Source organism: Lepeophtheirus salmonis, chromosome 8 (assembly GCF_016086655.4).
Source record: "Lepeophtheirus salmonis chromosome 8, UVic_Lsal_1.4, whole genome shotgun sequence".
In the NCBI taxonomy this organism is placed as follows: domain Eukaryota; kingdom Metazoa; phylum Arthropoda; class Copepoda; order Siphonostomatoida; family Caligidae; genus Lepeophtheirus; species Lepeophtheirus salmonis.
Window position 1 is genome coordinate 36,557,565 of NC_052138.2, and position 24,508 is coordinate 36,582,072.

Sequence of the window (24,508 nt, forward strand, 5' to 3'; positions counted from 1 at the left end):
TTTTTTACTCGAGTAGTATCCTGTATTAATCAAAGGAATATGGAGGGATATCTTCTTTTGGTGTGCCCTTATTTTGACTGAAGTGCAAAATAAATTTCTCAAATTAATAAAGTATATGCTGTAAACTGAAGATTTAAAAGCTCATATCTTACCTAATTTTATTAATAATTAATTATTTTTTCTTAGAAAGTTTAAGTATTAAGCAATGATCATTTCCATGTCATGAAAATGTTTTTTTTTTAATTCAACCCTGTTTTATAATGAAACGCTTCTTTAAAACTGAAGGTAAAAATGAGCTTATTCACAATTCAATTTTAACTTGATCGTTAATTTTAACTTAATCGTAGTTATCCCTAAAAACTTGATTTTTTTATCTTTACAGGTGGTAAGTTTAAATGGTCATTTTCGTAGCAATTATAAATGTGAGTTTATGACCGCGGGCCAAAATGCTGTTGTATGGCTTAATCAATATCTAATGATAATTACGGCAGATAAGTGATTAGCAATTTTTCTATTCCAATGGATGACGTGTTTATTTATTGTTGTTTCACCTACTTTGTCTCTGGTACAAATTCATTGCATAGTTAGATTTTGTTAGTGTATGTGTTACACGCAATGTGTAAAATACCCGGGTATTCTATAAAATTTCCAATAGAATGATCATTTTATCTTCATTTACATTGTCTGATAAAATGACCGAGGGTAATTTGATTATTATACAATTCATTGCAAGCAATTTGATTATGAACGATTTGATAATGTTGCAATTTGATTGTATGCAATTCTATAATCTAGTGCAGGGATGTTCATCCTTGGGATCCCAGGCCACGTTGCGGTTCACCTAATTTTTAGGTGCGGCCCATAACTTTTAAGTTGTATTTCTTATCAAAATTGTCGCAATATCATCAAAACACGTAATACGAACGAACATTGAAAAATATTTGACTTCAACTCTTATTTTTTGAGACTCTCACAGGGTTCCCAGATTGGGTTTTTTTTAAGCAGTTTGAGCTTGAAAAATTAGATTTGACCTATTCTTATATTTGGCTTAACACTAAAATAAAATTGTACTTAATAGTTTTGATTAATGTAGACATTTTTCATGAAAATTAATTGAATAGGTCCTGCGGCTCATAATGATATTTGAAGTGGCAATACCGCCCATTATATTTAAAGGTTTTATATCCCTGATCTAGTGCATTTTCATTGAAATTTATGTTGTATTCAGACAATCAAACTATCGTATTGTAAAAAATTGTCATAAAAAACTCCATTTTATTTGGAAAATATACCTCGGCCAACAGATTGTGCAGGTGGACAGCTGGTTCCTAAGGGAGAACAAAACCCATCGGCATCATTATCCTAAGTATCAAAGACATCTTGTAATATATTATAACATACTCCGGGCCACGGGTTACGCAAGTGAACTGTCAAGTGAAAAGATGGATCATCATCCACCACTTCCCTGAGCATCAAGGACCCCTTTTAACATCCTATAATTCACCCAGCCAATGGGCTGTGTTAAATTAACTGCTGGTCGAAAAGGTGGGTTATTAGCCACCACCACCACCACTTGATTGAGCATTAAGGACCTATTTTAATAGTCTATAACTCAGCCCACAGGTTGTGAATGTGAACTTGTGCATGGAAGGTCCCAGTACTCACAATCTCAGGAAACATATGAAAGAACCAATGGAGACATTCTGAACACTCTTATGATGCGGCAGCGTGACAAAAAGATAAGTAAATTGCCTGATGGGCAGTTGTTTGTTCAGTATACCAAGAAGTGCCGCTGTCACTATGGTATTGGGATACATTCTGTATTAAACAGTTTATGGCCATCCGATAAAGGTTGGACTCGAGGGCTAACATTTTTTCAAATAGTGTGATATAACCACAGAGTATTAGCTTTTAGAGATGTGGGGAAATATAGACCAGTAAAAGCCTGAAGAAGAAGACATAGAGAGAACAACGGTTGATGAAAGAAATGGGCATTCTGTCAACAAACTGTATCCTTAGAACAAAATGGTTCCATCTGCAGCCTTAAATGCCAAGCTTCAGAATTATCCAGTGTTGTCATGTATGAAAAAGAAGATGATTGGACATATCTAAAGTGTTCACATTGGTAATCTGTTCAGGACCGCCAAGAGCAATAGAGACAAGCTAATCACAAGCAAGAAAGACAAGCAAATAGGATTATACAACTCTCCTCACGGTAGTTTAAGGAGTGTGAGGTAGGACAGAATGTCAAATTCCCAGTTCAAATTTTGACCATGGAAAAACAGATTTCCAATACGTCTTGGCTGTTGTGATCCATGAAGCAGAGAATGGATATTATAGATTAGGGACAAAAATGGTGTGTTAAAACATTTAAATGTAAGAAACCAGTTTGAGCCTTGAAAAAAGCCATTCCTAGATCGGTCCAAAACAAAAAATTCGGTGGAGTTCTTTCCCAAAAAAAAATCGGTCTACAGGGTGAGGACTCAAAAATTAGAAAATTTTAAACGTCGTTTTCAATTTTCCTCATTTTTATTTTGTGCCCTTTTTATGGCAAACTTTTAAAGCAAAAGTTAGTAATTCAACAATTTTATATACTTTTATTCAAAATGTGCCCCTCCATTCTGAATGATGGCTTCAATATGGGAACGAACAGAAGTACAGCTAGCCTTGATAAAGTCCGAGGACAAGTTGTTCCCATCCTTTGTAATCACGGCCTTCAGAGTATCAACATTCGGATGAGAAGACTTGTTCGTTATGTGAAGATAAAAGTATGCTATTAATAATGGAAAATAAAATCAACCAAATGACCGCTACAGCTACATTTACAAGACCGTATCATTTTTATGAAATTCACCAAATCGTTAAGTGGTTGTACGCCCTCAATAGCTTCCCCATTTCCACTTTTGTGGTCTTGAATCAACGCTGGGCAGTTGGTGTAGACTTTATCTATCACGTGGCCCCAAAGGAAGAAGTCGCAAGCTGTTGAATCACAAGATCTCGGTGGCCAATTGCGAACGATGGTTTCGTTGCCTGTGTGGGACGTAGCGTCATCTTGTTGTAAGTAAACGTTCTCCAGATCAATACCATCCAATTAATACAATAAAAAATCATTAATCATCTCTCGATAGCGCAATCCATTCACCGTAACTGTTGCTTCAGCATCATTTTGGAAAAAATAAGGTCCAATGACCCCTTCGAACCATAAACTGTACCAAACAGTTTCAAGTTGAGGATGGAGAGGCTTTTCAACTATAAACCTTGGATTTTCTGAGCCCCAGATGCGACAGTTTTACTTGTTGACGTAGCTGTTGAGGTGGAAATGTCCCTCGATAGTCAATATGATTTTTTGATGAAATTCTGGATTATTTTCATGAATTTGAAGGATCAATCACTAAAGAAACAACGTTGTTGATGATCGGCCGGCTTGAGTACTTGTGTTAACTGAACTTTATAAGCCTTAAGACCCAGGTTTTTATGTAAATACGGTGTAATGACTTTTGTGGAATGCCCAATTCTAAAGAACGACGAGGAATTGATAAACCGGGGTTTTCTTGAATACATTGGGATACAGTAGCAATATTCTCAGTTGTTCTTGTGCGACGTGCACGAGTTTTATTCTTCACATAACTGACCTGTCGAACAGATCTAATGTTTCCACCAATTTCTGTATTGTGCTCCGAAAAGGTGCTTCACAACGACTCAAAAATGTTATCTACCGAAATAACGGGCTATTCAAAATAACACATCTTATTGGAAACTCCTTAAAAATCCCTTACGGCATACTCAAAAACGTCTCTGTTACGTTATCCAATAGCCACTAGAGGCTTAAGGCTAAGGTTGACCATGATCTTAATCCGTCTTGAGATATAATATCTAAAAAGCTGAAAAAGGTACCTTGATTAAGCTGTAAAATATTAGAAATTGAACATTTCGAATATTTCTTACCAGGGATAAGTCAAAGGGATTCTGGCGATGATCATTGCAAGTTTTATCCTATTTAATTTAAACATTTCAAGCCAAAAATTTATTGAGAAGCAATAAATTATTCCAAACACTCACAGTTAATGTTAAAAAGTATAACAACTTCTTGAATTTAAGACTAAGACCATGTGAAATTAAAGTACTCTCTTTCAGAGTTCTATAAGAAGAGTTACGTCACAAGATTTCAGCACTCCCTTGCAAAGGTTTTCGTTGATAAATATTGTATAGAAAGTATTAATCTTTTGAAATTTCTTCAGATGTCAACCCTGGATCAAGGTACCAAAGCACGCGTGTATTTAGAGAACAAGTACCTTAAAAAAATTTTAAATACAAAAGAATAATAAAACAAACTTTAAAATGTTAAATAAAAATATATGTATATAGAATAAAGAAAATACAAAAACCAAAATATCGGAAGGTGGACTTTTTAAATTTATTATATACGATCCGGGATACGATAAATTAATATTAATTTCTATTGAATTTAATAATAATAAGAAAAAATTAATAAATGTGTTTTTCTAATAAATAAAAACTACTCTGTAAAATAATAAAAATGTATTTCTTTTCCTTAAAAAAAGGTCATTGAAAAAATAAAAAGGCTCCGATTATAGAAAAATAATAAGATTATGCTTCCGATTAGTTTGAAAATTTACATTATTTTATGAAGAATATAAAAAAACAAAAAAAAAGAGTATATGAAGATTTATATAAATGACTTAAAACTATTTTTGTTACATTTGAAAATATGGAATCTGTATTATATTTAAGTATTACAATGCTGCTCGAAAAAGTCACTCTCGCTTTTTAGGACATATTTTATACCCCTCTGGTAATTGTTTAATTTTAGGAGATAATTCTTTTGTACTCTTGTCGAGCAAAAAAAAGAGCGTGTTCCTATTCTTTTGAATTTTCCCTGATCAGACTCTTCAAGGATATTAAGTACTTGGGTAGTGAGAAATCCAAGCAATACTCCGCATTGTCCGGATTCGATCCGTTTTGTATTTTTATTGTCTCGAGTTTTTACATCATGACGCTTTGAATACAATCCAATTTTTACGTATAAAAAAATATGAATTCGTATAACTGATTGTCGTATAAAGTCCGGAGTTAGACAGTCCGGTATACAGCCGGATTATATTTACAAATGTTGTTTATTAAAATATATGCAAGGGCTTATTTATTATTAATTCAAGGGATTCCGATTCGCTCTGTCTTAGTTGTTTTGAATCTTATAAAGGGAGAGGTCGGAGATAGTGACACTCAGGATGTTTGTTCGAGAGACGGGATGCCAATACCTTCACAGTTAACTTAGCAATTGGGAGTTAAGCTTTCTTCTTCGTCAAAGTTTTGAGCTTAGTCATTTCCATTGGCCTGCGAATCTTTAATAATTAACTATTATTATTCAACATTCTGTGTCGGTAATATATAGATATAATGCTTATTATAGATGTTAATTAATTATTATTTATTTCTATTTAAGAAAATTCAAGATTCTATTTGAAGGAATATGTGTTCCCTTATTATGATAATAAGTACATCATTAAATATCAATGGAAGATCAACTCACATTGGTTTCTTAAAGGTTGGTTGTTCGTACATTCGGATTTGTTTAACTTATTGAGGCAACCTCGTGTTTGTTCATTATTAGTAAATTAGTAAGTCAAACGAATATGGCGTTGTTTTTATCATATTAACCTTTACTTGAATCCTTAGTTAGCTCCTACTCTCCTAAATCTACATTATGTTATATGGAAATGTGAAGACTCATCTAGCTGTAAGAAGAACCCTTATTAATTAATATTTTCTGAAAAACCTTTTCATTGGTATGTTTCAGTTTTATTGTGTTCCTTAATTTTATTGAAATTTCTATCATAGATTATTAAATCAAAGCATCAATAAAGTAGAGTTGATCGTTACTTGTGGATAATTATTACAGCATGTAGGAAAATCATTTAAAATTCTTGAATAAAAAGGAAATGATAAAAGAATTTGGAAGATTTTCTTTGTTGTGAAAGAAGTTTGTGTCGAACTGTAATATTTGGTCTTTGGAACAAAATTGCAGTGACTGCTAGAAGAAATACCTAATTTGGGAGTAGAGGTGATTTGATGCTATAAAAACCACTTATTTGTAATTAATATGTTAGCTATTCATTTAGGGTATAATTGATTACAACATTCTGTTTTAGAAGACTCCTTCATTGGAGTAAGGTAAGTGGTGAATATGTTTGCTATTTTTTTAAATATATAATTCAAAATTTGATGTTAAATGATTCCTTTGCTCACCCAATTATAGTTATTTTTTATAATTAGCTATGAATAACTTAATTTAATGTTATTGCATTTTCAATTTTACTAATATATTTAAAAAAAAAAAAGTCTTCTGTTTAATTAAACATTCAATTTTACGTGTACATGAGAAAATCCCAATATATTTTTTACTTCATATATACAGGATTTTAACTTAAGTTCTGTAGCAGGTTTATAATGAGATAAAATGAAAATAATATATTTAATCAATTTCATGTTTAATATTTATTATTTTTCGAGTGTGACTTCTCATCAATTTTGTCACCTTTTGCAGCCATAATCTTCCTTAATCTTCTCGGAACAGCTTTTACACAGGCACGTACAGTATTTAGTGGGAATACATTCCATTCCTTCACAAATGCGTATTTTCAATGAGTTAATATTTCGAGATCCATATGACAGGCTTTTTCTTCAATTAATAACCAAAGTGATAATTCCAAGGCACTTATATCTGAGCTTGAAGAAAGCCAGTATTTTGCATTAAGAAATCATTTCAAAGTTTTTTTAAATTAAGGTTGGTTGGATTTTTAGGCATGTAATGACACTCAATCTTTAGTAATGGTACATTTATGTCTTGCAAGCCTCTTGAACCAAATACGGTCAATTCTGGGATGAAATGTTGTTTGGATGCTGAAATATTTATCATCACTAAAAGGAGATTTTGAAGTGTGTTAGGAGAATCTTATATTTTTTCATTCCATCTCATTTTGTGTTAGTGGTTAAGAGATGACGCTTCTGCAAGCGATACACAGTCATTTTAGATCATTCTTGATAATTTTGGATGGGACGAAGAAATAAGAATATGCACTGCAGGCAAGGAAGGAATCTTCGACCTCAATCTCCTCCTATATGTCCTTCTCTTTAACTATTGCTTCTTCAGTGTAAAAAACTTTATATTTCCCTTCCTGAATTTTGGGGGAGAAGAATGCAAACTTTCTCCGGGTAATTCTCTTAAAGGACAAGTTTTATCAAGCTTCTCTTCAGATATGACGAAGTCAATTATTCTCTGGAATTCGGCAACACCATTTGTCACCCCAAATGGTATCCGAGTGAACTGGAATAAATTTTATTTTCCTTAGCAGTTGTCATTATTATTTAATAAAATAAATATTTCAAATTTATTTTATATAAATCTGTTACAGACCCCACCATCTTTTCCCCCATTTTTGGATCAAGGTGGATCACCAAATCCACCTATTTCTTAATGACTTTTAATTGTTCCAAACAAATTTATATTATATTTTGTTTATATTCAAATATTTATCGTATAAATTAATAGTAAGTTGACGAGTGGCTTCTATTTTTCATGGAACATTTTATACGAGTTAATTATAGGTTTTGTATTCAAATTTGTGGGATGAATTAAGAAACCTAAGGATGTTAGCTTTAGCTTAAAACCTTTATTTGATTTGAGATACTTATATTTGTCGCTTATAAATAAAATATGTCAATTTATCATTACGATCAATTTTTGCAAATTACGACGCCTCCAAAAGGTTCATAAGAATAATTAGTTGATATAAATTGACAATAATTCCCTGAGAATACTAATGCTTCCTTTTGAGTTGACAATTCTCATCTGGAATTAAAATTACACACAAAAACTAGCAAAAAAATAATTAATTCAAGATTGTGTGACCCATAGGTCTTGAAATATGTCTTATATTAAACAATCATGTCAAATCAACGAGAAATTGCAGAAAAAAATCATACAAATTTGTTAATAAAAACATTATCTTGACCAAACTCTAGCAGAAATAAGAATAAAAGTCAACAAATAATTGAAGTAATGAGGGGAACTTAATCAAAAATCCATTCAGTATTAGTTTTGATAAAATGCATGCTTGTTCTCAGTTATCAACTAAATCCAGCTCCCATCGCACTTTTAAGATGATAAAGACTTAATTATTTAATTACCTCCGCAACGAAGTTTATGTTTTTTCTTCTGTTTGTTTGTTAATCACTAGGATTACGGTTAAAGTTGCATAACGATTTAACTTGATAAGAAGAATACGTCACAGTAAGTGAGTATTACATTTTGAGAAGTCAAGGTACCACAAAATGTTAAATAAAAATGCATAATTGACCATAACTTTGGAACATAGAGAGGTACAGAGCTCAAATTGGTTTCATTATTGGGGTTGAATTAATATAGCTAAAAGTTTAATTTTGGAGAAATTGCAATAGGCATGGGTTTGCCCTCTTCTAAATGCTCATTCTAGTTCATAATTTCAAAGAGAATCAATATTTACGGGGAACATGTTCCAAAGTTATTAATAAAATAGAGTATAACTCATAACAGCTACATATCTATGCGAAAATATATCATCAAAAGCCTTCGATGAATAAATAAGTTAAATATGATCTTTAAAAATAATAATTATAAAGGCAGTAAAATATCAAGGGAAAGGGTATTTATTTATTGGTTATTGTTTAAGATGGTATAATAAGTCAATACCTTTAATTAGAAATGACAATTGATAAGAATTCGCTCATTCCAGAGTTTATAGTAAGTAATCTCCAATCCCAATCCAGGAAACAAGTCTTTTATACAAATCAAGCCATCAATCAAACAAATAAAAAAAGTATCAATAATAAAATGAAACCCTATTTTACTTGTGAGTAGTTATCTTCAAATTGTATCTGAATTATTTTGAACGTGAAGAGTACGAAATGGATAAAAACAAATAGGAGATCGATCAAATGCTCAATTTCCTGCCAAAACTTAATATTTATGAAATCTTTGTTGTAGAAAAAATTAGGATTCTATTAACATCTCTCTATGCTACTCCGTGGTATTGCTCAATAATTTCTAATTCATATCTCTGTGAAGGAATTTCAGGAGTTCCTTAATTTTCTTGCATCTACCTTCTTATATTGTAACTAATGTTCTAAATTAGAGGCATTTGCTGATTTTATTCAGGGTAAGACCCTCACTCATGTCAGTAATGGTGGATCGAGAAATATATTTTGAGCTGTTTCTTACTATATTATAGAAAAATAATTGGTGTAGAATAATTTAAAAAAAAAGGTTATGTTTAATAAGCTATCCCAGCTAAACTTAGTTAATTTTTTTGGGCGTTATTGTCTTAAATGGTTGTATCTAATGATTTCCAAATTATCTAAATAAGATTTATTTGCGTTTTTGGCTTTTATTTACATTTTTTGCATTTCGACCTTTATTTGCATTTTTAGGTGGAAAATGTGTATTAGTCCAATTGTTCCGTAGTAACAGAGAGTTTGTTATCAGGGCGATGCCTCACTCTCTAAGTTTTCCCCTCCAAAACTTAAGAGCTCTGTCACTTATGTTCCGCAACACCGTTGATCCTATCCACTTTGTTGCCAAATATATTGAGGTTTCTACAATCCATTCGCCTCTCTTACACAGATCTCGCCTTCTTAAAGTCAAAGTTTAACAAGGTCCTAAAGGAGAGCATCATTCAGCTCAAAGAAATATTTCCCCTTGTCCATCATTAAGAAGGTCTGCGAGAACCTGACCATCCTTAGTTTGCCAACAAGCAGGACGACATTCTCAACATGAACCCAGCATTTGAGAATAGGAGTAATATTGGTTTTGTGCTCTCTGGTGAGAATGTGTCTGGCGTGAAGGAGAATCCCATCATCATAGACAGCTTCAACTGACGCCCCCAATGACATCCGTGGACTTTGAAAGAGCCTTTAACATTTTCAAGGACTTTCTCTCGAATAAGAGGAACATGCTAACGGAGGACCACCTTAGAGAACAGATGATAATTCAGTGGAGTAAGGGCTTGCTGGAATAAAAAGTTATAATTTGATATAAATACTAAAAACCAAAATACACTTTTTTTATTGTATTTATTTGCATTTTTTGCTTTTATATTTGCATTTTTGGGTTTTTTCTGCATTCTTATTTGCATATTTAGTTCCATTTTTATGCATTATTTGGACATCATTAGTTATTATATCAACATTTTTATCTAATGCTGTCTTTATACTTAAAATTTTGAATCCTCTACAAATTTTTGAGATTTGGTGCTCATTTGAAGGATAATGAATAATATGTTCTCGAATTTGTTTCATAACTGTAGTTATACTCAGTCTTGACTGTATGAACATAAGCTTTGTAATATGTAATTTTGCATCATTTTCGTGTCATTGGTTTTCTTCCGATCCTCCTCATAAATATAGTTCAATGGGTCGAATAACTAATTTCTCCTTTGAGTACTTGTTAGGGTTGATGCCATTTTACTTTTCATTTATTATGTTTATTTTATATTTGGATATATACTGCGAAATTCATACCTGATTAGCATCCTCTTATTTAAGTTAAAAAACAAATCAATCAAACATTACAAAATTTTATTTTCAACCATCAATTTACAAATAACTAATAGAAGACTAAAATTATTTATGAATTGAACTCTGAAAGCTAAAATTATATTTTTGAGGTAGATAATGGGTTAAAATAGAAAAAAAACACATTTTAAACTATAATTCTTGTAAATTCAATAGACATAGTAGCAAATCTTGGCCCTAAACAATTTGATTTATGGGGATTCCGTTATTATTACAATATTTATAAGAGATTAAATAAAAATATTGGTATCTCACAATCCTGGAAGAGTGGATAAATGCGGATTATATTATAGTTTTCTTCTTGTATTACAGGATATTATTTTAATTTGAAATCATGGGATCCTGGGGGATACAGTAGTATGCAAATATCTAAATAATTTAGGCAACTTGAGCCAGCTATAGTTGATTATGATTCAGTGGTGGATACAGTGGACAATGTTCCAGAACCTGAAGTACTTGTCGGTGAACCTGTTGTAGTTGATGAAGATTCAGTGGTCGATGCAGTGGACGTTGTTACAGTATCTATATTACTTCTAGCCGAACCTGTTGTATTGGGGGAAGCTGTAAATATGGCCCTCAGTCCCATTCTCTTCTCTTACTCCTCCTTCCTATACGTCCACGATGTACCTTTCAGCTTCTAAGCCGGTATATTTTGACATATAGTTCTAACCACACACCTTCCACTTTAAAGTTAAGGCATCTTGTCTCTTTGAAAGGGGTTTTCTTTTCTTTTATGTGACGCTCATTTTTTAATCAGAGATAATCAAAGCTCATAAGGTGATTCTTTGTGCATGTTCCCTTGTGTTTCGTTCTGTCATTGGATCCGCACCCAACCACACACATCCCCTGATTTACAGGGTTGCTTTTTAAAATTATCCGTAAATAATTTTATTTCATTAGTTTATCACTACTGTTCATAGATATAGTAACACAATTATTAAAGACTATCTGTCAGGTGCTTAACCTCTTAAATGACATATATATTATTATAATTCTACTTTCTTAAACTTCAGGCGCTTTACTGGCTGATCTACAACAGAAGATAGCCCGGCGATAGGCTCGTCTTGCATGGGTTCTTCCCAACTTCTTGTCGTGATAGATGACTGATCAAATACGGAAGGTTGTTCACTGAAGATCCCAAAGCCGTCCACCCTTGACCTATGGACTGTGTTCCAATGTTCTTTGTTTGTTGAGCTAGTGTTTTAATCACCGTCACACTGTCCCTGACAGTCTCTAAAATAACCTTGATGTCCCCCGCAAGTCACTGTATTGATGACTCAACTAGTAACCGGAACTCATCATTTTTCATTAGATACCCTTCATAAATAATAGGCTCTAAATTAAAAACTACAAGTCTCATTGTATTGTTATCTTCTGAAATATTTAATTTAAAGAGCTTTATTTGATTTAATACACATATATACACCCTTTAAAATGAAATTTATCTATTTTATTTTAGTTCTTTTATTACATGATGAAATTTTTCTATTTACTTCAAACCAGTTTTAAAAAATGAGCAATTTTCATTAGAACATCTGAATATGGTTTCATTTTCCCAAAAGGTCAAGGTGATAATTTTTTTATCGAATTATACAAATTGAAGTTTAGTTATTTCCAACATCCCAATACTAGGAAATACAGATCTTCTATATAAATCAAGCCATTAACCCAACAAATATATAAGTGTCTAAAATACTTAAAAAGCAAAATTTAGAACTGAAAAAGTCACAAAGGAACCATTTAGAATGGCAGTTGCATCTGTGATCAAGCAAACTTTTTGACGTAGACATGTGTTTTTCAGGATGTCCTTTGTTTCAAAAAACTAAATAAAGTCTTTAATTAATTTTCCACATAAAGTTAGGTCTCTTGCAATGCTCGGTTGAAGCTCAGAACCCCAAACCATGGATTTGATTTTTGATCTTTGTAACAAATTTTAGTTGAATGGGACAAATGTGATTTTTTCTAATTGTTCCAACTTCAAGAATCATATTTTCTCAAGAATTTTTGAAAAGTTTTGAAGCTTTTTAACGTTCTTGACTAGATCTATTACACAAAAGTAAGATTGTTTATTAGAAGAAGTAGATTTTCCCCTTTACACCTCAAAGTCATAGACAATTCTAGAAGACCCACATCTGGTAAATACGTCGTATCCCCACGGTTTTTTAGGCATGTACTGTTGAGGGAGACTAACATTTTGAGATGAAAATTTGTTTGTCAACAGAATTTTATTCCTCTGCAATAACATAAGAGCTTTATTTGATTTAATCACTGGTCTCACTTTATAGAGCTTATAAAATTGAAATTTCTATTTTATTTTTAGTTTTTATTGAAGATGAATAAATTGTTATAAGATTTCAAACCTTTTTGAACCTCGGGGAAATGGCAATTTTCATTTTTTCATAGAACAGGGAATTTTTGTACAAATGTGGCAGTAGTAGTCTTTTCCCAAAAAGGTCAAAGTGATAAACTTTTTTATCGCAATAGCTCACAAATTCGAAGTGTAGTTATTTCCAATCCCAATACCAGGAAATACAGATCTTCTATATAAATCAAGCCATTAACCCAACAAATATATAAGTGTCTAAAATACTTTAAAAGCAAAATGTAGGTCTAAAAAAAAGGTCACAAAGGAAGTTTTCATTTTGAATGGCAGTTGCAGCTGTGATCAAGCACCTTTTTGGAGGAGTGTGTTTTTCGGATGTCCTTTTTGTCGTCGAACTGTAGACTCTGTGATTAATTTTCCACACAAAGTTAGGTCTCTTGCAATGCTCGGTTAAAGCTCGAACTAGCTTATGGATTGGATTTTATGATCATGCTGTAGTGCCTCCTGCTCAACATCCAAGAATTCGTTACAACAATCTTAACAAAATAATGAAAAATCTCCATGTACCATTGGTAATTTATTAGTTGTATGCGATAAAGTAACGCAGGTTACCTCTTACGCCACTTAGCTTTTCCTAAGTTATCTGATGGTTTTTGGAGTGATGGAGTTGTTTCAGTACCAGGTGATCTCCCTGATTGCAAAGGGAGAGGATCATAAATTTCTGCTGTAGCAGTGTATGTAGGATCCATACACTAAACCTATTTTCCGACCACTCGAAAATTTTCATATTTTGATTTCTTGTGAAGATGATAATTCTTTCTTCATCCACAAGATCACTTTTATATATGAAGATTTCCTTGCCTCCTTCATGAAATTTACATCAATGGCTCATGTGTGTTGTTTAATTTTATTTGTTTGTAAACAAAACGACAGAGAGTGGCGCGTCTTGCGGGAAAATAATACAACTCCCTGAATGATAATATTATGTAATAAAAATAACGTATGTTATTCCCTATGAGAGCCCTGTCAAAATTACTCAGAATATTCGTCATTTAAGAAAAAATTAATATTGCTTCCATCAATGTCATCGTAAGGTTCGAAAAGTATCTGCTTTTTACACCTTAGTTTTCGAGTATTATATGTACATATTTGAAGAAAAATAAAAGCTTTTAAACCTTCCCCAATACAAATTAAAAACAGGTGTTCCAAAACGTTGGAACTGTGTCTATAAAATGGTTGGCTTATTTGTTGGAACAACAGCCTTCAGTTATTGCAACACTTTTACTCCTTGAAATGGGGAAGAAAGTCTGACAATTACACATTTTTACTGAAAATGACATTTTAACGACTTCGTTTAAGTAATGGGTCTGATTATTAAGGCTTCATCAAATGAAAAAAAAAACCGACACTTTCTATCATCGCTCCATTGAAGTCAATGCTTCTATAATAAAGCCCATTAGTGACTTTACATTAAGACACGATGACCTCAAAGAGCTTTTAAAAAAACCCATTTTTTTATTTAACTATCAAACGATTACTTCATTTAAAGCTAAAAATGAAGAAGAAAAAAATAATGAATTATTACCACTGCATGTTTGCAAACTTCTTCTAAAGGAGATTATAAGATTTAGAGATGAAAAAAAAAAGAGAAAAGAAGACAAAGGATTTTTGACTATTACATGATAGTTGAGCGGTTGTCGCCCAACTGTCTACAATTTTGATACTCAATAGTTTCATTTCTTTTAAATTATCGCTAAAAGGATGCGATATCTCTTGAACAGAACATGTAGTTGAAGAGGGGATCAGAAGGCGTTTCGGAATTCCAAGGATTAGGAAGGGGAAGGATGGGTAGAAGTGGAGCCGTAAATACGAATCCCAGATTTTCAAATTTTATCTTTTCTCACCTGCAGCCTTAATCACAATTTGAATTAATTAATACTTCCCCAGCTTATAACTATTTCGTCAGAGCCAAGTATCAATTTCCATATTATACAAAATCTATGGTAATAAATAAAAGTTGATCCATATGTTTGACTGTGTTAATTGATTAACCTTGATTCATATATCAATGCAGTATAAATAACGGAAAAAAGGAAGGATAAGGGAGAGTGGCACTGGATAAAATGCATGAAATCTGTCAGGCGTATAGTTCAATTTATATTTATAAAAAAAGAAAAAAGGAAGTACTTTATAAAAAAATCAATGTGACATTCAATGTGGTTTAACCTTGAGCTAAATTACTCCCTGGCTTATAATGTCATATTAAATTTTCTTTCTCAAGATTGATTAAGTGAGTAGCTACCTGTAAGTGTGCCCATAAAAAACGAGGAGTAACAACAATGATTTGCTGGAGAGTTATGCGCTATAGTATTATAGTAAAATTTGTATGTTTGTCGACGCTTAATAAAACGCTAGATATATTATATTATCAATATTAATCGACTATCAATTGATAATAATCAGATTCATTCGCTAAGAAATTGGTTAAGCGTATCGCATGATAGTTTTCATTTCCAATCTTTGTACTTAAATCGGGCGTGCAACGTACTATAGATCATAATTATATCGTACAATACTTTAATATTTTATTATGATTAAACATAGGATAGATCCAAAAAAAATCTGGGATTAGGGTAGGTTCGGATCTTTCAACGTAAATACTCGAGTAACTCTTTGATCCAGATCCGAACCCCAAATTAGACAGATACTTTATTCAAATTTCTATGAGGATTGTACCCAAAGATTAGGAGGCCATGTTTCCTTTGCTAAAACATAAAGATCTTAAGAATGTTGGTATTTCTGAAATAAATCCGGTTTCAATTACCGGATTAGGACAAACCGCTCGAATTTGAAATTCTAGTAAGACTCCAGATCTGTTAAGATCAGTTTAAGTCCTCTAGCATAATTATTTATTGGGTTATTTGCGTCCTTGAGGACGTGTCCCGCAGAGAGACACAATAATGGCCGTACAGCGTTTGTATTCGGAGGCCCATTCGAGGATTTTGTAATTTTTTTATACAGTTTTGTCAGTTGAATCTGATGATAATATTTTTATAAGTATAGATTTACCTAGATATATTTTTTAGATAAAATTTCCAATGGCCATGATTTCTAAATATATATCTTATTTGGTATTGCCATTAATATCCTATTTACAAGAACGACAGATGCGAATGATCCCCTCTAAACGACGGTGGATATCAAAAATGATACCTATTTATTTTTTAATATTTGTAACTGCTAAATTGCTCAAAGTACAAAAAGTAAAGTTACAATTATTTTTTAATAACCAATCAATTATGTTTGTTTTGTTCAGAGTACAATTTATAAAATAATATGGCAGTTAGGTTCAGAGTTCGGAGGGTTTGTTTAGTTGACGTGTTGTCGGCTTGAATTGCAATTTCATCCAAAACAGTAGATGAAGCATATACTAATGTTGCCACAGTCGTTGGCAATCGAATTGTCTCATTCTTTTTAGAAGTTGGGTCGGTTTCCTATCTCCCAACTCTTCAGTGATAAGCAGTTGCTGAAAACAAATTCTTCTGAAGAGGACAGTCCGCTAATAAGAGCGTTCTTAATAACAACATATGGATCTGTTGACGGGATATTAATGATGACATCCTATGAAATAATAATTAATTATCTTCTGAAAAAGAGAGTTATCATTTCACTAATTTTGTGTGTTTTACAAAATACTTGAATCTTATTTTGTTATGTACATAAATTGAACTTAATCTATTATTAAATTTAGTCTTACTTTTGTAGGCACACAATTTATATCTAATTTTTGTTCGAGATCCGACAAATATCATCTTCTCTTAAAAACTTTTGCACTTTTAATTATATTTCATCACTTTTCCGTTTACACCTCACCTCAGCCATTGACATTATACTGGTCCTTTGTTTAATTGTCAATTTTTTTTTAAATTCTAAAGGTGGTATAGCACTTTTTCTTAAGGTTTTTTTTCTCCATTTTTTCATTTATTTTCTGTTTCAAAATATTTATGTTAAAAAGGAACAGAAAAACAAGAAGCAGCAAAGAAATCTTTACACTTTGTTTTTGCTACATAAATCAAGGTTTTTGTGAATGTGGTAAAATTGTTCCGGTCAAATACAGAAAATAAAATGAAACAGACTTGATCTTCCTAAGTGCATTAGAAGCCGAGAAAATGCCATATGAACGTGACCAACGAATTTCGGTTCGCGCACTTATGGACGCAGGCAAGAAACCAACGGGGACTGCATTATTACCATGGGTCCAGACCAACAGACCAACTACTTGTACATGAACATTGTGTTCTTGTAGGATGGTGCACCTGCAAACACGTTCAAAAAGACCCAGAAGTGGTTGGAGGACAACTTGCCTGGCAGCGGAAGAAAATTTGGCCCCTTACTCTCCAAATGCCTACCATTAGATTTCACTTTATGGGTACATATTGAGTCCAAGGCCTGCACCGTCCGTCACCCCAATATCAACAACTTCAAGGACACTGTCAACCAGCACTGGGATGCCATGTTTGAGGACTACATCTGCAATGTGTGCGAGACCTTTCATAGCCGTCTGGAAGCCATCATTCCTGCTCTGGGGGGAGGTACATCGATGATAAGGGTAGCCAAGGCATCATATTAGTTACTTCTATTTTTTTTTTGACATAGCCTATTATAACTGTTTGCTGAAATACGTATTGATAAAGTTCTAGATTGAAAGCGTAAAGCTTGCATCTCATCTAATAAAACGTCATGAGAGCTAATATAATTTCTTCCGGAACTTTCTGCAAATTGTCAGGATGACCATGTTTTTTATTTTATTTATTATGATACTGGCAGGTCATGTTTTATGCATCACTGGCAATATCTCATATATCTTATTTGGCTTATATAAACCTTCAGCGTACTTAGGAATAAGTCATGGACTGATAGGTTCTGTCCATAGGTCAGAATGGACGGAAATGTATGCCACCGACACAACAGTACATATCTCATAAAAATGTTTTGACTCTACATATCTTCAACGAAACATATCAGAATTAATTTGGTATCCAAGTATATTATTTATATGATTGTGAACATTATGTCAAAAAGAAAGTTTATGGTTTTTCGGTTGAACTAATTTCACATTTTAAATGATGAGAATTCATAGATAAAAAAAGTCATAAAGGAATATTCTTGACAATAAAGAAATTTATCTATATTTTATAATATCAATCATCTGTAACGAAGTTTTGAGATGAAGGTTCAACTTTTGAAGAAATAAATAAAATAACTTAATAACGATGTAAAAGATCTGATATAACTTTTAGATAATCCTTCCTTAAATATTCAAAATGAGATAAAATGTTGAATAAAAAGGGATTTAAAAGTTTTTTGGATGACTGGAGTTGTAAATCCAAACCATTTCTGGTATGTAAGAATAATACACTTAAAATTGACATGTAGTCCTAATACATTTCTAGAAGGTTCGGTGGGAAATCAGCTTAGCTGTATTGATATTGCATTATATATATATAGGTATATCAATACACATATACATAATAAATGACGTAAATCCGGTGTGTTTTTTAGCTGGCCTGTTCATTGGTAATTGGTAGCATAAAGAAGGAATTTTGTTTTCCTTAGCAGTTGTCATTATTATATAATTCCTGAGTAGTGAACATCCTTTCCTATATAGATAAAGTCATATTCCAAACCTGTTAGAACATTCGTGTGTGACGGAGTGTAACCTTGAGGATTTGTTGCGGAGTTATAATTGTTGGACTCAGAGTAGAATTTGGGATCAACATTGGAGTAATTCTAGCAAATGTCCTTGATTACATCCTTTTCTCCTTCCTCTCTTGTCAGAGATGATTGACGCTGATCTAATGAAACGTCATGAGCATTATTCTTTCTCTCCTCCAAAACATTCTTCAAATTGTCAGGGTTACCATGTTGATTTTCGGTTTCTTTTTTTTAACATTCACATTCCATACTGGATTTTAACATTTGTACTTAAAGTATATATCCTTCTCTTGGAATGATCGGGGCGCGAACCTACGCAAGATAATAATTTCTCCTGAGCATGTTGTCCATTGAGCTACGTCGATTCCATTTAATCGTCCAATAATTATATTTTTTTACATATAATATAAATTGCACACGAAAATAATGCCTTGCAATAAAATTACTCACAATCATATTGTTTACAATAATGTCCTTTCACGATGATATTACCCACAACAATTTTGTTTCACTATGGTAATGTACAGGACGATTTTTTTCTTAACGATTTTGTTGCCAACCTTTTTACAATAAGCATTTCAAAGTGAACCACTACTGTTTTGTGCTTGTATAATGTTCATTAATGAATATAAAACATTTTTGTACAAAAGAACACTCAATAATTTACCTATATGACATATATAGCATATGAACAATACTTATTTATCATGATATCCTTTTAATTGAAATTGAAATATGCAATTGTATATACTCGTAATAATTAACTTATTCTAATTTTTTGGAAAAATGTCCTGAATGGACCTTCGGCAAAATGTAAATTCGGTAAATTGTCCATCGGCTAAAGTCCGCTCACGATAATTTGTCACATTTGTAAGAGTAAGTATTTATCAAATAACAGTTTTCCAATAAAATTACATTCATTCATAAATATTGAAAAATGAGCAAAAGCAACTGATTGGCTTCAAATGGTGTGGAAGGTGTTTGGTGTAACATCAATTTCTTCGTGTAAAGACTTGGGGGGGTAAGTTGTTATTGATGTATTCAAATATTCATAAACGTAATTAGATAATTTCTTTTCAAATTTAGGATTAGCATATTGCTAAATGTTCATAATCTCTGAGATAAGATACGACAAAACTAAATATCGGCAAGAAAAACTACTTGAAAGGTCTCAAAGAGGATCTAAGCTTCAAATGGTGTGCAAGTGATTTATCTAACATAAGTTTCTTCGGGTAAAAGTTTGTGTATGCTCCATGGATTCGAACATGTTGATATGCAATTTATTTAAGTATAAGTCGTTTCAAATATTGAACCCATTAATTTACTTTTCTTTTTTAGCTTTGCAAATGACTTACAAGAGGAAGAATGAGGCTTTACATGGAATTTGAAGTATGATAGGAATGAAACAGATTTTATTTCTACTCAAAATTAGTATATGTCTCATTTATGTATAAAAATGTCTCTTTATATTTTGTATATATATACCTAATTAACGTTTGTCGCTAATAATTTGTTAAATCCATTTGTAATATTTAATTATAATAACTTGTATGTCGTATCATATGTCATTATTCATTTGTTTGATTTTCTGTGCATAACTTTTATAAAAATTAATACTAATTTTGTAATAGTGAATCGTTTTATTTTTCACCCTTACATAAAAAAATAAATTCAAATTGATACAATGTATGAGTATATAATTCAAAAATCCCTTGAAATTTGCAATAAGTTATTAAAACATCGATAATTCCTTCCATAGCACATGGGCTCCGATAAACAAATTATTTAGATTTATATAAACTGTATGAAGAGAAAATTTTGATAGCTGTTAGCATATTGTCGTTGCCTTTATTTAGGAGCTAAAAGTTATCATTCCTTATTAAAATTATCTTGACTTTCATAAGAAGAAATGTTGGTAACTTTCCTCAAAGCTTCTCGAAATTATTGTCATTATTGTTGGGATAATGTTTTTCACCAAAGTTATTTTTAAAGAAAGGCGTCCACAGGGACTGTAGCCCCCACCCCACACACACAATTAAGGAATCTTTGCTTATTACTAGAAAATAATTTATATTTGAAATCAAATTGAATTTGTCAATTTTTTTTCGAAAATAGTTAATTTTCTGTGAATAGATTTTTCTCAAAAAGGCTGTAAATTTTTGTAATTTTTTGAGAAAAGCTAGAGATTTTTTCTCTTTTTCCCCAAAAAAAATTTAATATTGGTAATTTTTTTTCAAAAAAGTTAATATTTGAAGTTTTTCCCCATGAAAAATGAATTTTATGAATATCTGTAGATTTTTGAATTTTTTTGAGAAAAGCTTTGAATTTTTGCTCTTTTTCCCCAAAATTTAATATTTGAATTTTTTCCCCAAAAAATCTAAATTTTTATGAATAGTAGTAGATTTATGTTAAATATAAGTACAGTTGTAAATGTAATAGAAATGACGTTATAAAAACTTGTCACTTAAATAAATTCTTAGTTAAATCTAAAATTAATTGTAGTTATTAGCTTATGCAGCCCTCAGGCTTGATGCAATTTATAAGTCTTTAAGAAGATTGGGCCCCTGAATTATTACTACTATTATTACAGCTAGTATAAATATAATTAACTTCTAAATTTTCCTTAATTGATTTTTGGGTATACATACGAGCTGTCAAAAACAAACAAATAAATAAGTTATATGGCGATCAAGCTGTTGGAAACAGACTCAAGATCTTTGAAAATTATTATCAAAGCTTTATTCCTCTATATTTCCCCCTTTTACCACCTATATGACGACGATTTAAGAGGTTTTGTTGATTCCCAATTAAAAAATTTCATTTACGTCAGCTGAAGGTGGATTTTTGAAATAACGAAAAAGTGGTGTAACATGGTTATATCTTAATTATTCATAAAAATGGAAGTAAAAAGTTTGGAGATTGCAACATTGGTCCGCATTGTCCATAACAACTCTGAGATAATCAAAAGGCTGAAGTCATACAGTGTACAAAGTCCAAAAGCTTGTGGAGGATGGAGAAACCCTCAGTGTTAGACCAATAAAATTGGAACTAAGAAAGCATTAATTTCTGGCCCAAAGACTTTTAGCCTCCCAGTCCCCTAATCTGAATCCTTTGTACTTTTCAATATGGTGGGATATTGAGTCCAAAGCCTGTAGAGTGTAGAGTCTGCTCCAGCACTATTACCAAACTCAAAGCCTCTGTGGAGTACCTTTAGAGGAGGATGTCTCGGTCTTAGTTTGCTAAAGTATGTACTGCCTTCCGACCTTTTCTGGAGTCTGTAATTGAAGCCGGTGGAAATCAAATTCATAAATAATAATCTTCATAATGGGTAAATCAAAAGGTATTTTTAAGGTTTTCTTCTACAACCTCATTCTGATCTGTAGCGCATGGTTATTTGTAGAACAATCAATGTGGTTAACGATACCCAGTACATACCACATTTTGAGCCGTTAAAAAAAAATGAAAAATTAGACATTAAGTATGATTTCCTCAAAAACAGACTGGTAAATTTTCTGAAACTCTCAAATCGTTGTTAAATATATACATCAAGGAATAATTAAAAGCTTTCAACTGATTAGAGAACGATTTTGACCAAAAAAATATAATGTTTTTACATGCGTGATACATATTATAACTGGAATGTGCACTCGATAGTGCGCAAACCTCCCCCTATCGTCATTAATTTTTTGTGAAAATGATTTCAGCTCTGTAACTCAATATGTCCCAAAAGTTATGCTCAATTGTGGGTTTTTAATTAACATTTTGTGCTACCTTCACCTATTAAAGTTATATGGCCTCTTACTGTGACCATATACCATGACTGAAGTTGATCATTCTGTAGAGAAGGGGGGGGGGGAAAGACTTATGGTATCATTGTTTAAAATACTGATGTGATTATTAGCTGCCTGCTTTGTTATGATTTTGAAGGTATTACGAAAGTATTTATTAGCAAAATGTTTAATGAAGATATATTACGTATAATTGACTTGGACGTCTTTTAACCGTTACAGTAGATTTGAAAACGTCACACTCCATGAAATTGTAATTCATTATGAACCATATTCTCAGAATAATAACTAATGAAGCAACAAAGTATAGTATTTCGAAATATATTTGAAGTTCCAAGTTTAAAAAGAAGGCTTAAATTAAATATAATCTACATACTAAAAAATAAACCATCATACATTTATGTTAAATATACAAAATTAAACAATTGTAATAATATAACTAATAATAACAATAAATTATAAATACAGAATATTGAAATAATAGATTGATCCAAATAATATTTTCTTGTTCTGACATTAATTCAGTTAAATATGTCATAACTTTAAGTTGCTAAACACAAGCCAGACATGGAGTTTAGTAACTTAAAGGTCATCACCCTTTTTTCTTAATGTGGAAGTTCCTATATACAATTGTACACTGGATAGATATATCTCTATCGATGAGATCTAAATAATTATTAATAATAAAATAAATGTCAAAATCATAAAATTAGACAATAAATATACTAATAAAAAAAATGTTAGAATTAAATCCATCCTAAAGATTTAGTGCAAAAGCTAATTATGTAGTAATGTCCGGCGATATTACACCTTATTAAGGGCATCAAAAAATATTTTTTCGCTGTTATTTATGCTTGTATAACAACATACTATTATCATGAAGGATATACACAATTGCTAATTATAATGCTACACCCAATGCAACTAACCCCGTTGTTGTGACCATTTAAGCAGTAGTGTTTACCTTTTATGAGTTTTCTGAACACCATTTCTTGGAGCCTATCAACCATAGCTAACCCTTAAGTGATAAAAAAGTAATATTTATTGACTATGTAATATTGGAAAACCTAATGATCATACCCAAGTATTTAAGTGAAGAAACTAGTCTCAGACAAACTAGTGGCGAACTATCCAAAGCTACTACCCCCGTTACCATTTAAGCACTTGTTTTTGCCATTTAATGAGTTGTGTATCATAATTCTTGATAATTTTAGCTAAAACATGATCATATTTTATAATTAGATTTAAAAAAAATGAATACTTACTATTAAATGGTACAAAATTCAGAGTTCCAATTCGTCATTGGTGTGGATGACTCTAAAATGCTGAAAGTTATCTTAACGTCACAATTTACAATGGGGGTATTTCTAAAAATGACATCATTACCAACATCCTCCATTAATTAATGATGGTGCCTTGGGAAGGGAAGAATTTACCCGTGTATTTTTCCATAAATTTTTTGAACGTAGGATGATTAGCAATGGATAAGGTTATATTACATGCAATAAGCATCCTTGCGAGATTAAAGTCTGACTTGATGTATCCATCGTTAACTTGATTTTATAGATGAATATCCATACTCTTGTTATGAGAAGAGGATAAGGAGTGGCGTGTAATTCTAGACAGGGGACTAAAGGCACATTTATATCGAAAAATCCGACAAGCCATCTGTTTCTCATCCGGTAAGTATCTTCCAAATTCATGGGCCTCCATTTTCAGAAATCCAGACAGAAGGAGACGTTATTTTAGGCATTCTATTCAGTTCTCTATCGACTATCAGCATGTATATTAATATTGAATAATAAAGGCGAGAATGGTAACATTCTTCATAGAAAAAGATGTATATTATTTAATCAATGATACCATCAGTATTTCTTCCCTTCTCCTCGCACGCTTTTGTATTCTCACCAAAATTATCAACCTTAACCTTTGTACCAAGTTCGATCAAAACCGATTTGTAACTTTTACCGTAATCCTGGTGACTAACAAACGAGCAAAAGCAAAAACATAACCTCTGTTCAACTCCATTGCAGAGGTAATTATATAACCAGTG

The 24,508-nt window shown here is 31.8% G+C and overlaps 1 long non-coding RNA gene across 1 annotated transcript; it reads left to right on the forward strand.

Annotated features, from left to right (window-relative positions):
* Positions 1-5,081: 5,081 nt before the first annotated feature.
* Positions 5,082-20,299, forward strand: LOC121123461 (uncharacterized). Its single transcript, XR_011781480.1, has 7 exons — positions 5,082-5,402; positions 5,465-5,639; positions 5,698-5,807; positions 5,860-6,082; positions 6,129-6,192; positions 19,754-19,955; positions 20,006-20,299. It is a non-coding gene; the product is annotated as an uncharacterized lncRNA (long non-coding RNA).
* The last annotated feature ends 4,209 nt before the right edge of the window (positions 20,300-24,508 follow it).